Raw genomic sequence first — 14,263 nt, forward strand, 5'->3', positions numbered from 1 at the left:
ATCTAGCAATAATTCAAAATGACACCCCATGTAGCAATATAAATCTATAAGATGGATATCATTAAAACTTACACCATTACAAAATCATGAGTAATTACATAAAAATGCAGTTTCCTTTAGTTAGGTATGTCTCTGAATTGCTGCTTTTGCCTTGGTTGAACAGATGTGTCGACTGTAACACTGTCTCAGTGTGTTGGTATGCCTGAAGGAAAAGACAGATAGTCACTGATGATAAAAAGTTCTGGAGTTCGGAGAGCCTTATTTGCAAAACTCAGGGAGCAATTTAGCAAAGCCCTGTATTTGTGGAGCTTATATTCTCTAGGAAGATTCCTTTTCTGTGTTGCTATGTGGAATTTTTAGCTCTTGGATTTAATGGCTGTATTGATATTCTGCGATGTATCAGGGCTCATGTGCTTCAGGCACACTTTCAGAAACTCGAATGAAGTCCCAGTTGTCAGACTTTTTCTTTTTCTTTTTCTTTCTTTCTTTCTTTCTTTCTTTCTTTCTTTCTTTCTTTCTTTCTTTCTTTTTTAGGAGCAGGTCTTTCTACTTTTGAGTCTAGGGGTTAGATGAACTCTCAAACTAGATCATAGCAAACTTAACAGGATTGGAGTAATACAATATTTCTAAAGTTATTTGGAACAGAAGACTGCATTTTTATTTTATATGGGGCAGAGAAGCATTTCCAAGAATAAGCTTAGAAGGAGTCCATAAGAGCTAGAGAGTTTGTTTTCATATGCCTACTCTAGTCGCTCAACAGCAGCAATCTGCTCTCAAATAAAAGTAAGCCTTGAAGGAGTGTTCAAATACCTACTATTGAACCCATGGGACATTTATGCTTTTATAAGCCAGGTGTTGGAAAATATCTGAAGCCATAGGATTTTCTCCTCCTTGCTTGTGCTTTATAGGTTTAGATTGACTGTACATGAGAAAGATCCACTTTGTGACAGGGGATGAAAACCAAGCATTACACCCTGTTTTAGCACTGTCACAATTGTAATTCAATAAAATATATATGTACTTATTTGAGGATCTTTTCTTCTGCTAGATTTTGAACTCTCTAGGGCTTAGTACAGCACAGTAGATTTTCCTTAGATTAAAATTTGGCATTCTTACATGGAAGTCTAAGACCTCCACAATAGCTTCTATGCATTATGTATTATCAGATTTGTGTCTCCAAAAACTTGCATTCTTTTAGTCTTCCAACTAGAGCAATATGTGAAAAACAGTAATGATGTGAATTTGAGTATCACCAACAGTTGGCGGCAGTTGGCACCAATCCTTTGTCTAGCTCCTAATCTCAGCAAAGGCAGTAGGCTAAAGTTATGTGGAGGTTGTGGGAAGTGGGGAGGTTGTTGGGGAAACATGGACAGGAGGATAAAATCCTGTGGGGAGACTTCAGGCATTCAGCAATCCTCTTCCTCAAAAGTAGCAAAAAAGTTAAGGTCCTATGTTCATCTCCTAGTATTCTCTGGGCCCATTCTTTTTGGCTCAGGTTGTAATTCACTCTTTACTCCCTTGGTCCCTAAGCTACCATATTCTTGGAATCCCTGTTTCCATCTTTGAAGCCCCTTTAATACTTAAATTGTAACAGAAAATTATCAGAGGTACCAAACTGCAGCCAGAACAGATGGATTTATGTAAGTCTCTCATTTCATTAACTTTGTGATGATGATGATGGAGGCCTATCTTTTAAGGTTTTTTTGTTTTTGTTGTTGGACACCATTTATAGCTATATGTCAGGGTTTTACTGAGTACGAGTAGCCTCATTTTATATATCAACCACTATCATTGTATACAAATGATGGAAAAAGTTTTTAATAAATATCGACCATATAGACTATTTTCTGTTGAATTATGTGGACTATTACCATTATGGAGAAATTTTATAGTAAGTCAAAAACTGTAAGCTCTGCATATAACAGTATTCTTATTGCTGCATGAACAAATAGATATTTGCTAACTTCTTTTCATCTGTATGTGATAGAACACACTTTTTTATTTCAACTCCCAGGTAGTGCAAGTGATTCTCTTATTTACATTCACTCAACACATTTAAGGCTCTTCAGATCAATATCAAAGTACCAGAGACCCAGGAAACATCAGAGCCAGAATCACAACTGAATTTATTATCCTAATTTTGCTATCTCAATAGAGATACTTTTATTCAAATAAGATCATTATAATACATAATAGTAAACAATTATTGTAGTAAACACTTAGTGGGCAGCATGGGTGGCTCAGCAGTTTAGCACCACCTTCAGCCCAGGGCCTGATCCTGGAGACCTGGGATCAAGTTTCCAAGTCAGGCTCCCTGCATGGAGCCTGCTTCTCCCTCTGCCTGTGTCTCTGCCTCTCTTTCTCTCTCTGTGTCTCTCATGAATAAATAAATTTTAAAAATCTTAAAAAAAAAAACAAAAAACACTTTGCAACTATTTACCTAACCTATTTAGTTGAATGCAAACAACTTAATACCTTAAATTAACATTGGTTGTTTTCCTTTAACCTTTAAAATAAGACTTAAGATAAGTTTGTTTTTGTTTGTATAAGGAGTCTACATACCTGTTTGTCTACTTTGTCCTTCTCATGTCAAGGAGGGTAGAAGAGAGAAAATGGACTCTTTCCTAAAGTAATTAGAACTCATCATTCCTCTTTTTAGTGCTTTTGCTAAAACATTACTAATTAGGAGAAAAGAGAAAGTTAACAGTTGGGAAATTCTTTTGAATGAATGGGGATAAGCAGAAAGAACTTTCAGAAATGAAGTAGGACTTCTATAAATTCTTCCTCCTAATTCCAGCCTGAATGTGGGTAGGGTTTCCCTCCTCAACACAAAATAATTCTCAAACACCAGCTGGGGGTCTGATAGTTCAACTACATTCTGACACTATCAGGAGATAGCATTAGATTGCAGGCTAAGTGCTCAGTCCTACAAGACTTCCCTCTACCTCCAGCCTCAGAAATTGCAAGCCACAGGTTGTTACATGTGCTTTTGACCAACTGGTTACAAACTGGAGGTTCCAACATTCTCTTCCTCAGATTTGATTAATTTGCTAGAACAGCTCACAGAATTGGGGGAAACACTTTGCTTTACCAGATTATTAAAGGACATAGTAAGATAAGAATCAACAGCCAGATGAAGGAATACATGAGGCAAGATATGGGGAAAGGATATGGAGCTTCCATGCCCTTTCTAGGCATACCACTCTCCCAGCACCTCTCTGAGCACCGACCTGGAACCCTCTGAACCCCCTCCTTTTGTTTTTTTATGGAGGCTTCCATACACACTCATGATGGATCAAGTCCAAGACATCTCTCCTCTCTAGGGGTGGGGCTAGGGCTGAAAGTTCCAACCCTGTAAACCCATTGTGTGTTCTCCTGGCAACCGGTTTCTGCCTTTGAGTGGGGTCCAAAGGTCACCTCAGTAACTGCTCTTATCACAGGAAATTCCAATGGTTTTGGGAGCTGTGAACCAGGAGCTGTGGACAGGGACTATATATATATATATATAAGAATTATATTTTTGTCATTTCAGGGATCAAACATAAATATTTTTACAGATCATAATATCTCAGTAGTTCCTTTTTATGTTATTGTCTTTGGATAAGAACACAAGAGTTTTGGAGGTCTAGAATTTTCCACTTATCTTACCAAATGGTGTTAAGTTAGGGTAGAACAATAGAAACACACACACAGTAGAAACACACACACACATACACACAAAAGACTACTTGCTATTAAAATGTAATATATAAAAACCTTTTTAAGGGTCTTAATATATTTTTGTCCTCTTAGGTCATAAATATTTATAGAAATCAATTGTTGGTATCCTAATAGTTTCATACTTTTCTCAATTTCTAAGAGCAACAGAAAACTCTGGAAATCTGAACTTTAAAATACTTTTTAAAATTTATATTTTTTAAACTAAACACACAATAAACTTAATTCTTTTTGGTGTATAGTTCTACGAATTATAATAAATAGACTGAGTCCTTAACAACTACCATCAAGATACAGGAGTCTTGTTACCCCAAATTATTTCCTCATGCTGCTCCAATTTAGTCAAAACTTCCTCCTAACTCAGCTCCCAGTAGCAGGGATATGTTCTGTCTGTGTAGTTTTACCTTGTCTAGAATGTCCTATAAATGAAATTGTAGAGCATAAGTTTTTTTGATTCTGGCTTCTCTCGCTTAGTATACTTCAGATTTATCTATGGTGTTGTGTCAATTTTCGTCTTTGCTATTTACATTCACCAATTGAAAGACTTATTATACTTCTAGGCCCTAGGAGAGAGAGACAGGGGGTTATACAGGAGGAACTTCTAGGGAATGGGTTCAGCCAAGCAAGTAGGGACCTGAGAGAGTTGAGGACCTGGGGGCAAGTGCCTTTATTTAGGGGTCAGGGTGAGGTTTCCAGCAAAGGTATGAGAGAATTCATTGGTACACCTGAATGCCACTAGGTCATAGCCAGGGGAGGGCAAGAAGGGGAACTTATAACAGCAAGGACCAGCCTTATCATCTTGGTGTACCTGGTTGCCTGGGTAGAGTACTCACAAGCCCTTTTGGGGGATGTTGAGGCATCAGGAAAACATGAAGTTCTAAAAATTTGTGATGCACTTCTGCATACAAGTTTTGATGTGACTACTGTTTTAATTTCTCCTGGATAAATACCTGGAAGTGTGATCACCATGTCATTAAGTTATATATAACTATATTTTAACTTTATAGGAAATTGACAAACTGTTTTCTAAAGTGAATGTACCACTTCATTTTCACTGGAAATGTAGGAGTATTCTAGTTACTCTGCATTCTCACCAACATTTTGTTGCTGTTGTTTTAATTTTCAGCTTTCTAGTCGGTATGTAGTCTTATCTTGTTTTAATTTGCATTTACTTAATGACTAATGATGTTGAGCTTCTTTCATGTACTTATTTGCCATCTGTATTTTTTTGATGGAAGTATCTATTCAAATATTTTGCCCAGTTTTTTGTTTGTAATTGAGTTTAGAAGGTTCTTACATTCTACATCTTTTGTCAGATGTGATTTGCAAATATTTTCTCCCACTTTCATGGCTTATCTGTTCATTCTCTTGATAGTGTCTTAGATAGAGCAAACCTTGTGGTTTTGATGAAGTTAAATTTATCTTTTATTTTATGAATCATTTTAATGTATTTAAAAACACTTTACCTAATATGAGATCACAAAGAATTTCTGCTATGTTTTTCTGGAAGTTTCATAGTTGTCAGTTTTAAATTTTGGTTTATGATGCATTTCGAGTTGTTTTGTATGTGATATGAGGGATGGGTTTAAGTTTTCGTTTTTTTGGTTTTTGCATTTATAGACTTATTCTCACTCTGTTTTTGGAAAAGGTTATTTTTCCTATTGAATTACTCTGTGCTTCTGTTATAATTCAATTTTTCTTCCTTTTATGGGTGAATATCTATACTATTCTGTTACACTGAAACTTCTATCTTTTTGCCAATATGACAGTGTTGATTATTGTAGCTTTACAATAAGTTTTCATTTTTTAATCATTTATTTATTCATGAGAGACAGAGAAAGAGAGAGAGAAAGAGAGAGAGGCAGAGGGAGAAGCAGGCTCCTCATGGAGAGCCGGATGCGGAATTTGATTCCAGACTCTGGGATCACGCCCTGAGCCAAAAACAGATGCTCAACCACTGAGCCACCCAAGCATCCCTACAGTAAGTTTTTAAATTAAAAATTTATGTTATAAATATTCTTCTAAGCACTGATTTGGCTATATCCCATGAATTTTAGTATGTCATACTTTCATTTAGTTCAAAATAGCTTTTAATTGAGACTTTCTCTTGACTTGTGTTATTTTGAATTGAATTAGTATGTATTCTCTAACTTTGTTCTCTTACAGAGGTTTTAGGCTATTCTAATGTTTTTGCCTTTTTATGTAAGTTTTTGATTTGTCAATTTCTAAAAAAAAAAAAAAGAAAAAAAATTTACCTGAGATTTTTGTTTGGATTTTATTAAATGTTGTGTTATTTTGAAGATTTTCAGATTAATAATTAATTATATTACAGAACATCCTTTTCTAGGATTTTAATTCTTCAAATTTGTTAAGATTTGTTTTTATAGCCTATGCTATATAATCTATCTTGATGAATGTTTCTTGTGCCCTTGGAAAAAATATATATTCAGCTCTTGTTTGGTGAAGCATTCTATAAAATGTTAATGTTAATTATAGCAAAGTTAGTGAATAGCATTGCTAAAATCTCCTATATCCTTTTTTCTTTTTGCTATATTCATTATTGAGAGAATTGTTGGATTCTCTACATGTATTTATGAATTTATTTCTTCAGTCACTTCTATCCATTTTTTTTCTATCCATTTTTTATAAATGTATCTTGAAGCCCATTTTTAAGGTAATACACATTTAAGCTAATTATGTCTTTTGTTTTATCCTATCATATCTTTATGAATGGACTTTTTTTCATCTAGTCTTTTTATTCCTTTATTTTGAACTCTATTTTTATTGCTATAATCATTCCAGGTTTTATCTGTTAGTGTAGCAATTTCCCTTCTTTTACTTTTAGTCTATTAATGTCATATTTGAAGTGAGTTTTTTGTGGAGTGGATATAATGTTTTTAATCCATCCAACACTATCTTTTAATTAGAATGTTTAGACCATTTCCATTTAATGTAATTATTGATATGGCTGGACTTTAGAAGCATCATTTTAATATTTCTTCCCTCTCAGATTCTCCTGTTCTTCCTTTCTCCCCTCCTTTTGGATTATTTCCATATTTCCAGTATAGCATTTTAATTTATATGCTTTTGGCTATATTGCTCCATATTTTTAATCAGTTATACTAGGAAACAAAAACACACAACTAACCTTTTAAAGTCTATACAGAATTAATATTTTATTTAAATAAAACATAGAAGCTTGTTATCACATAGGTCCCTTTATCCTTCTCCCTGTATTTTAGAGTTGTCACACATATTATAGCTATATACATTGAGAAACCACCAGAAAATGTTTATTTTGTTTTCATCAAAAATTCATCTTTTAAAGAGCTTAAGAAAAGAAGAATATTGTCCAAATGTTTAGCATTTCCATTACTTTTCATGCATTTATCAAGTTCTAAATTTCTCCCTGGTAACATTTCATAAACACAGTTATGGCTGCTTTTAAAGTATTGGATTGAAGATTTCAACATCTAGGTCATTTTGGGATTGTAATTAGTTGATTGTCTTTTCCAATAAGGGTTGATCAAATTGTTGTGTTATATTTATGTATTGAGTAACTTTTTATTATGTTATTTTTTATTTTTTTTATTTTTTTAACTTTTATTTATTTATGATAGTCATACAGAGAGAGAGAGAGAGAGAGAGAGAGAGAGAGAGAGGCAGAAACATAGGCAGAGGGAGAAGCAGGCTCCATGCACCGGGAGCCCGACGTGTGATTCGATCCCGGGTCTCCAGGATCGTGCCCTGGGCCAAAGGCAGGCGCTAAACTGCTGTGCCACCCAGGGATCCCACTTTTTATTATGTTTTGAATGTCACATCATGTGTTACTTGGTCCTCCAGATAATGTTGAATCCTACCTCCCTACCTCAACCATCTTAAATTTTGAGGTAATCAACCTACAATCAGAGTAAGTTTAGAGCATTCATTTTATCTCCCTTTCTGTGGGTTTGATTTCCAGTATCAGCTTTATTTTCAGAGCCCTTACTATGTTGCTTTGATTAAATTCAATGCATGCCACTCATGGCTAATTTTAGCAAGTGGATCATGTTTTGTATTATTCAGCTCTTATAACCTTTGCTGTCCTCTGGGTTTGTATTGTGCATGTAACTGCAGGGGTGAGCCTAGAACTTGTGCTGGATCATAGAATTAGAGCATTCCCATCTCCATCTGTCTACTTCACAGGATCCTCTCCCACCACTCACACATACTCTTTGGCTTCTAGGATTCACTTTTCCTTGTCCAGGAAGACAGAATTCTCTTTGGGATTTTTATTGTCTGTGCTCACTGAACAGTTCCATAACTGAGGCCATCCTCAGGTCAAAGCCAGGAGAGAAAAGATGGTATATTAGTTTGTAGGGCTGCCATAACAAATTGCCATAAAGTGAGTGATCTAAACAATAGAAATTTGTCTGAAGGCTAGACCTCTGAGATCAAGGTGTTGTCAGGGCCATACTCCTCCTGGCACTAGGGAGGGATCTGTTCTAGGTCTCTCTCCTAGCCTCTGGTAGCTCCTTGGTTGTGGCAGTAAAATTCCAATCTTCACATGGCATTCTTCCTGTGTGCATGTCTCTGTGATCAAATTTTCTCCTTTTATGAGGATATTGGCCTATTGGATTAGGGACCACCCTAATGACCCCATTATAACTTGATTATCCCTGGAAGGACACTATATCCAAATAAGGTCACATTTAAGTACTAGAGGTTAGGGTCCCAACATATTTTTTGGAGGGACACAATTCAATCTGTAACAGGTGAAGCTAGGAAGGGGGCAGAACTCCAGGAAGCTATTGGTCACTTCAAGTTTTGACTATCTTTTTCCAGTCTGTTTACGGCCTTTTAGTTTTTAGGTAATTGCCTTTCTGTATTTTGTCCAGATGTTTTTACTATAGCTGGTTTACTTCCAACTGGTAGTTCTAAGTTTTAAAAATAAGTAAAGATCTTTGAGCTTTAGGGTTGTACAGGTACTTCTAAGGTTCAAGGAGATGTGGCAGCCAAAATGAGAACCACAGTTGAAATGGATGGCAAGCTAAAAGTCTATCTGGAGGAGAATTTGGGGTCCAATATGTAGATACTTGTTTTGAGTTGAGGTGAAATTTATTCCAATATGAAACATTATGATTTAGGGCAACTCAGCTTCATACTCTAGTTCTCTTTCAGTGGTGCTACTCTTGATTGATTTCTTGGGGTAAGAATTTGGCAGTATGATTAGGACTAGAAAAATAAGTTGCTTATTATTTCAATAGTTGCTATTTATGATAAAGGTCCCTTCAATTTATCATATACTCATTTACTGCTTTCTGGGATTACCGAGCTATATTAGAAATAGTTCCTGAGATTAAGGAGTCACAGTCTTGGAAGGGAGTGAGAAATATGGGTAAATAATTGTTGTATTGATATGTTAAGTGCTCTGAGGTAAATACAAAGATACACAGGTTGGGAGAGGGTGACAGGGCTAGGAGAATAGGTAATACCTAAACCAAGAATGAAGAAAATGATTTTACTATGGGGAATCGAGGTAGAAATGGGGATTGGAAAAGGGCTTTTTAGGCAAAAATCATCTCTTCTAAGCAAACAAAGCTATAACGCAAATAACCTTTAAGTGTCAAAGGTGCTCTGGTATACATTTCTTTCTCTCTCTTTTTTTTTTTAAGATTTTATTTATTTACTCATGAGAGACAGACACAGAGAGAGAGAGAGACAGAGACAGAGACAGAGAAAGAGAGAGAAATAGGCAGAGGGAGAAGCAGGCTCCCTGCAGGGAGCCAGATGAGGGACTTGATCCCAAGACCTGGAGATCCTAACCTGAGCTGAAGGCTGATGCTCAACCATTGAGCCACCCAGATACTCCTCGTATACATTTCTTAATATTGATTATCAAAAAGCATTTCAGTCTGTTTGATGGCCAAGACAGAGATGAACAGGAGCCTAAGGAAAAAAAACATATTTCAGACAAAGAACTAAAGCATTTGCTACTATTTTTTCAGATTTTCTTTTAGGTATTGATCTGAGAAACATCACACAGGACAGTAATATAGAAAGACCTCAGGAGAATGAACTTTTATCCCCACAGGCACATTTCTATTTCTTTGGTTCATTACATTCAATAATTCAGAATGGTTCATTTACGGTTTGATCTGATCATAATCAAGCAGGGAAGGGGAAGTAATTTGTAAATGCCACCCAAAGTTAGGTTGTGCCCTGAAGTCTTTTATTGGAAATCTTATTTTGTTTTGAAGTTAATTGGAGAACAGTTAATTGGACAAGGCAGTGGAGGAAGGATTAATTTAAGTTTCTATGAAAATTGGCACTCAGGACTTATGTGAACCATATAGGCAAAATTTGTATAGTTTGCTCTTGCCAGTTATTATCTAGCACAACCACAGTGATATTTATCAGAAAGTGAGCCTGCTAACAACTATTTGGGCTGTTCTTTTCTAGTAGGTTCTCTTACACTGTTGGAACAACCACAATTTCAGATAGCACATACTAAAATTACATTGAATTGATCATGTTGCAATCATAGTCAAAAACAAAAAAGTTGTTCTTTATAGTATCAAAGTAGTATCATAGCCTCAGAAGGATGGAATAAGTATATATAGAATTGAATTGGGGTTCAGAGCCATTATCACCCCATCTGTAGCCCTTATGGTTACCAATCTCTAATTTCTTACTTATAATGACACTGAAAACAATTCTTAAGTATAGAACAAATCCCAGAGTCCTAGAATTATGACGAGCACCTAATCAGTCCTTCTATTTTTACAAACCACAGCTCCATAGTATGCCCTGCATAATCAACAATTCAGAACCTCTTACCAAGCCCTGCACAAAATATTCCTTCCTTTTCACAAATCCCTGCTATTGTCCCTTCCATTAGAAATGCATTCCCTGACTTTCCCAGCCACCCTGCCTGGAAAATCTTCTATTCATGCTTCATGACTCTGTTCAAACAAATATCACTTCCTCTCTAGTGACTTTTTGGCTTTCTTAACCAGAGTTAGTTACTTTTTTCCCCCTGTAAACTTACAGCAATTTAATCATACATCATAGCCCTAATCAAATTGCATTTCAGTTTACATAGTTTCTCTCATGCCTTCTTGGCTGTCAGCTCCTTTGGGAGCTTGTCTTTGTTTACTGTTGTAGTAGAAGACTGGTAAATATTGATAGGCAAATATTTCAACAACATAATCTTTGGGAAAAAAATAAACTAATATATTATATTTAGGAGGAAAAATATGCTAAATAGATCTCAGATATAGTATTATTGTGCTGGATATTTGCCCATCCAGATCTGTTATTTATCCTTTTATATCCTGCTCTGTGTCTTAGGAAGTTGAACTTTATAGACAGAATTAATGTGGTCTCTTACTCTCTGGCTTTGGTTGAGTTTGGCCAAGGGGACTAAGGATAGGTGATCACAGAAAGAGAAAAGGGTATCTATTCCCCTAGCTTCCCTTTTGCTATGTCATATTGTATTGGTTAGATCCTTCTACCAAAGGCCACAGCTCCACATGATAGCAACCTGCCCTAGGTTCTAGTCTCTGCTCCTTCCCTGTGTCCCTTCAGGCCTATGGGTGGTAATGGTCCTATGATATTGCTAGACCCTGGAAAATTCAGCATCTCTTATTTCCTTAATCTTATCCACACCTTTGTAATTAGTCCCTTTGTTAAACTCACTCTCCTCAATTGTCCAGTTTGAGTGTGCCAACTAGTGTAACCTTTAGGTCATATTTTTAAAATTTATTTTAAAGTTATTTATTTGATAGAGGGAGCATGTGCACAAGTAAGCAGAGTGGCAGGAAGAGGGAGAAGCAGACTCTGCTGAGCAGGGAGCCTGATGCAGGACTTGATCCCAGGATCCTGGGATTATGACCCAAGCCGAAAGCAGATACTTAACCAACTGAGTCATACAGGCACCCCTAAGTCAGATTTTTTAAAAGATTGCTTCATGGAATAACTTTACTCAGGTTATTACTGAATATGTGACAAAACAAGTAGCTCTACTTATGAGTTTAGAAAATATTGAGTTCAATAAGTTTTATTTAGTATTACAGTACTTTCAGAGCCCTAGTAATCTAATATTCTGAGTGTGGGATATAGCATATAGTGTTCTCTAAATATTTTACCACTGTAAAGTATGCTGTGGTTATCTTATTCTGTTATTTAGCATTGCCATTAATGCCTCACAAAACTAGGTGTGTTTATTTTTTTTTGCAAATTGAAGTTCCAAAAATGCTGCCTTAGCTTACCTAGGACAGACTATTACAAAACGTCAACTTAAGCTTATTATCATCACTTTTCCTATTTGTTGTGAAGAATATTTGTTTTATTCTAGTAAAAATTTAGGACCTTAAATTACTCTTTGGATACTGAATTGGTTGTCTAGTTTTGTCTTTAGCTCGAAAGAACTACATTCTATTACATAACTCTATGTGCCAGAGAAAATGATCACAAGTAAGAATTATAGGGATGTAAATATAGTCTCTCATAAGTTATTCCTTTTTGAAAGCAAAATAAATTGAGAACTATAAACTCCTTGTTAGCAGATGTGAACTGAGAGACTGCTAATTTGTTTTACTGCCAAGCTCATAACTATATATATCAAGTCTGACAATATTTGTAAGGGTATTTATTACTTAGATTTTCTCAGCAGGAATTAAAAATTCACCTTATAGTAAATTACCTCCTTTTGAATTGATAACTATGTATTATAGAATAAATTATTTTATCAAACTTAGCTAGATCATAAATTACAGATTTTGATGAAAATGTCAAATTGTTGTGTTTGATAAACAAGTGGCCATTAAGCCATTTAATTTAGAAACTTTAACATACTGAAAAGTAATAGTAAATCTTATATTTATCTAGCATTACTTAAATGAACTCCTAGTAGACTTGCTTCCAAGTCCAAGCTTCTCAATTACTTGATAACTATTTTGAAATTGTAATGCTTGTATTATAGCACTTCTAAATTTTAACATTAGAGGTATAAAAGGAGCAGTGTTTTTGCAAGTATATTTGTCAGCTATAGTACAGCTAAAATATGATATATATGTATGGCAGAGAAAAAATCTTTCTAGAATTAAATAATATTCCTGTTTTAGGAATAATATGATAGAAGCATGGATTAAAAACATAATGGAAGAAAATCTTTCTCAGCCAAAAAGTAGATGAATAAAACAAATTTATCTTCCATGTTGGAAACGCTCATTATATCTTAGGTGAAATCTAAGTGAGACCTATTAATACTACAGCAAAATATTTGAGTTACAAGACTGTGAGGATATCTTATAACTGTTAATAAATCCATACATCCATACCAAGAAATGAGAATCATGTTGTCCTCAGGCTTCTTGATAGTACAGATAGATAATGGACTTTTATACCCATTTGAGGGTTCAGAAAATAAATTACTTTGATTGTCAGTGTTGATGCACTGTATCATAAACCTTCGGTTGTGTCCTTAGAAATTACATGCTTAACCTAACAGAAAAAAGGGAAGTGTAAAGAGTTGAAATAAAGCCTGCTGTGTTTTGGTAAATTAAATCGGCAATAACCTCCAAACTGAGCTGAAATCAGTGCCTCAATCTTATCATGAGATTTATTGGGCATTAGTCTGAATTTGATCTATTAAAACCTCTAACTTACTTTGTGTGCTAAACTAAGTGTGCCATCTCCTTTCAGACGGTATGTATTACAAAATAGAATCAATTTCAGACATACAGACTCCACCTGTACAATATATGGACAGTGTAGCATATACTGGAGTATGGGGTATGTCTGGGTGACCTCCAGAAGGAACATGTTGTCATGGACAGAAACATGAACTACTAAATCTCTAAAAGAAATAACCTCTTTTCTGAGAAATTCAGATGTGAGTGAAAAGACTGGTGAGAAGTCTGAAGATGAAAATAAAACAGGCAGCTGTACCAACAAGAAAAAATTAAAGCACTTAGGTGGAAGCCAACTGAACTTGAAATTGTTTTGGAAGCTGAGATAAAAGGCATTATAATAGGGATGCCTGGGTGTCTCAGCAGTTGAGCATCTGCCTTTGGCTCAGGGCATGATCCCGGAGTCCCGGGATTGAGTTCCATATCAGGCTCCCTGTATGGAGCCTGTTTCTCCCTCTGCCTGTGTCTCTGCCTCTCTCTGTGTCTCTCATGAATAAATTAATAAAATCTTAAAAAAAAAGACATTATAATAGAGGCTATAATAGGAAGAATGCTGTAGGGTTTCACTGCCTTATAAATACCTCAGGTGGAAGCAGTAAATGAATTCATTTTCTCCCCCATGGCTGCCTTTAGAAGATCTCCCTAACCTAATCCTGCATTAGACTTGCTCTAATACCCCTATGCATGGTTCAATGTAAGTGACTCAGAAAATGAATGATGTAAATATGTTATTGGTTATAGCCAGATGAGGCAAATCTAGCAGTATTACAAAGAGGCAATAGTGCTCACTTTTCAGTAGAGCAGAAAAATCACTTGGGGTGCTGACTGAATTTGTATATTTTGAGATTTTGATTCAGAAGCTCTGACTAGAG

The 14,263-nt window shown here is 35.5% G+C and overlaps 1 long non-coding RNA gene across 1 annotated transcript in view; it reads right to left on the reverse strand.

The window, feature by feature from the left end:
• The window catches only part of LOC112657958 (uncharacterized), a 66,307-nt gene extending 62,945 nt beyond the window's left edge, over positions 1-3,362 (reverse strand). The window contains exons 1-3 of the long non-coding RNA XR_003135361.1: positions 3,231-3,362; positions 2,563-2,678; positions 73-202 (exon numbers count right to left, since the gene is read on the reverse strand). This is a non-coding gene — a long non-coding RNA (uncharacterized LOC112657958). The remainder of the gene's footprint in view (positions 1-72; positions 203-2,562; positions 2,679-3,230) is intronic.
• Positions 3,363-14,263: the final 10,901 nt, after the last annotated feature.

Source organism: Canis lupus, chromosome 8 (assembly GCF_003254725.2).
Source record: "Canis lupus dingo isolate Sandy chromosome 8, ASM325472v2, whole genome shotgun sequence".
In the NCBI taxonomy this organism is placed as follows: domain Eukaryota; kingdom Metazoa; phylum Chordata; class Mammalia; order Carnivora; family Canidae; genus Canis; species Canis lupus.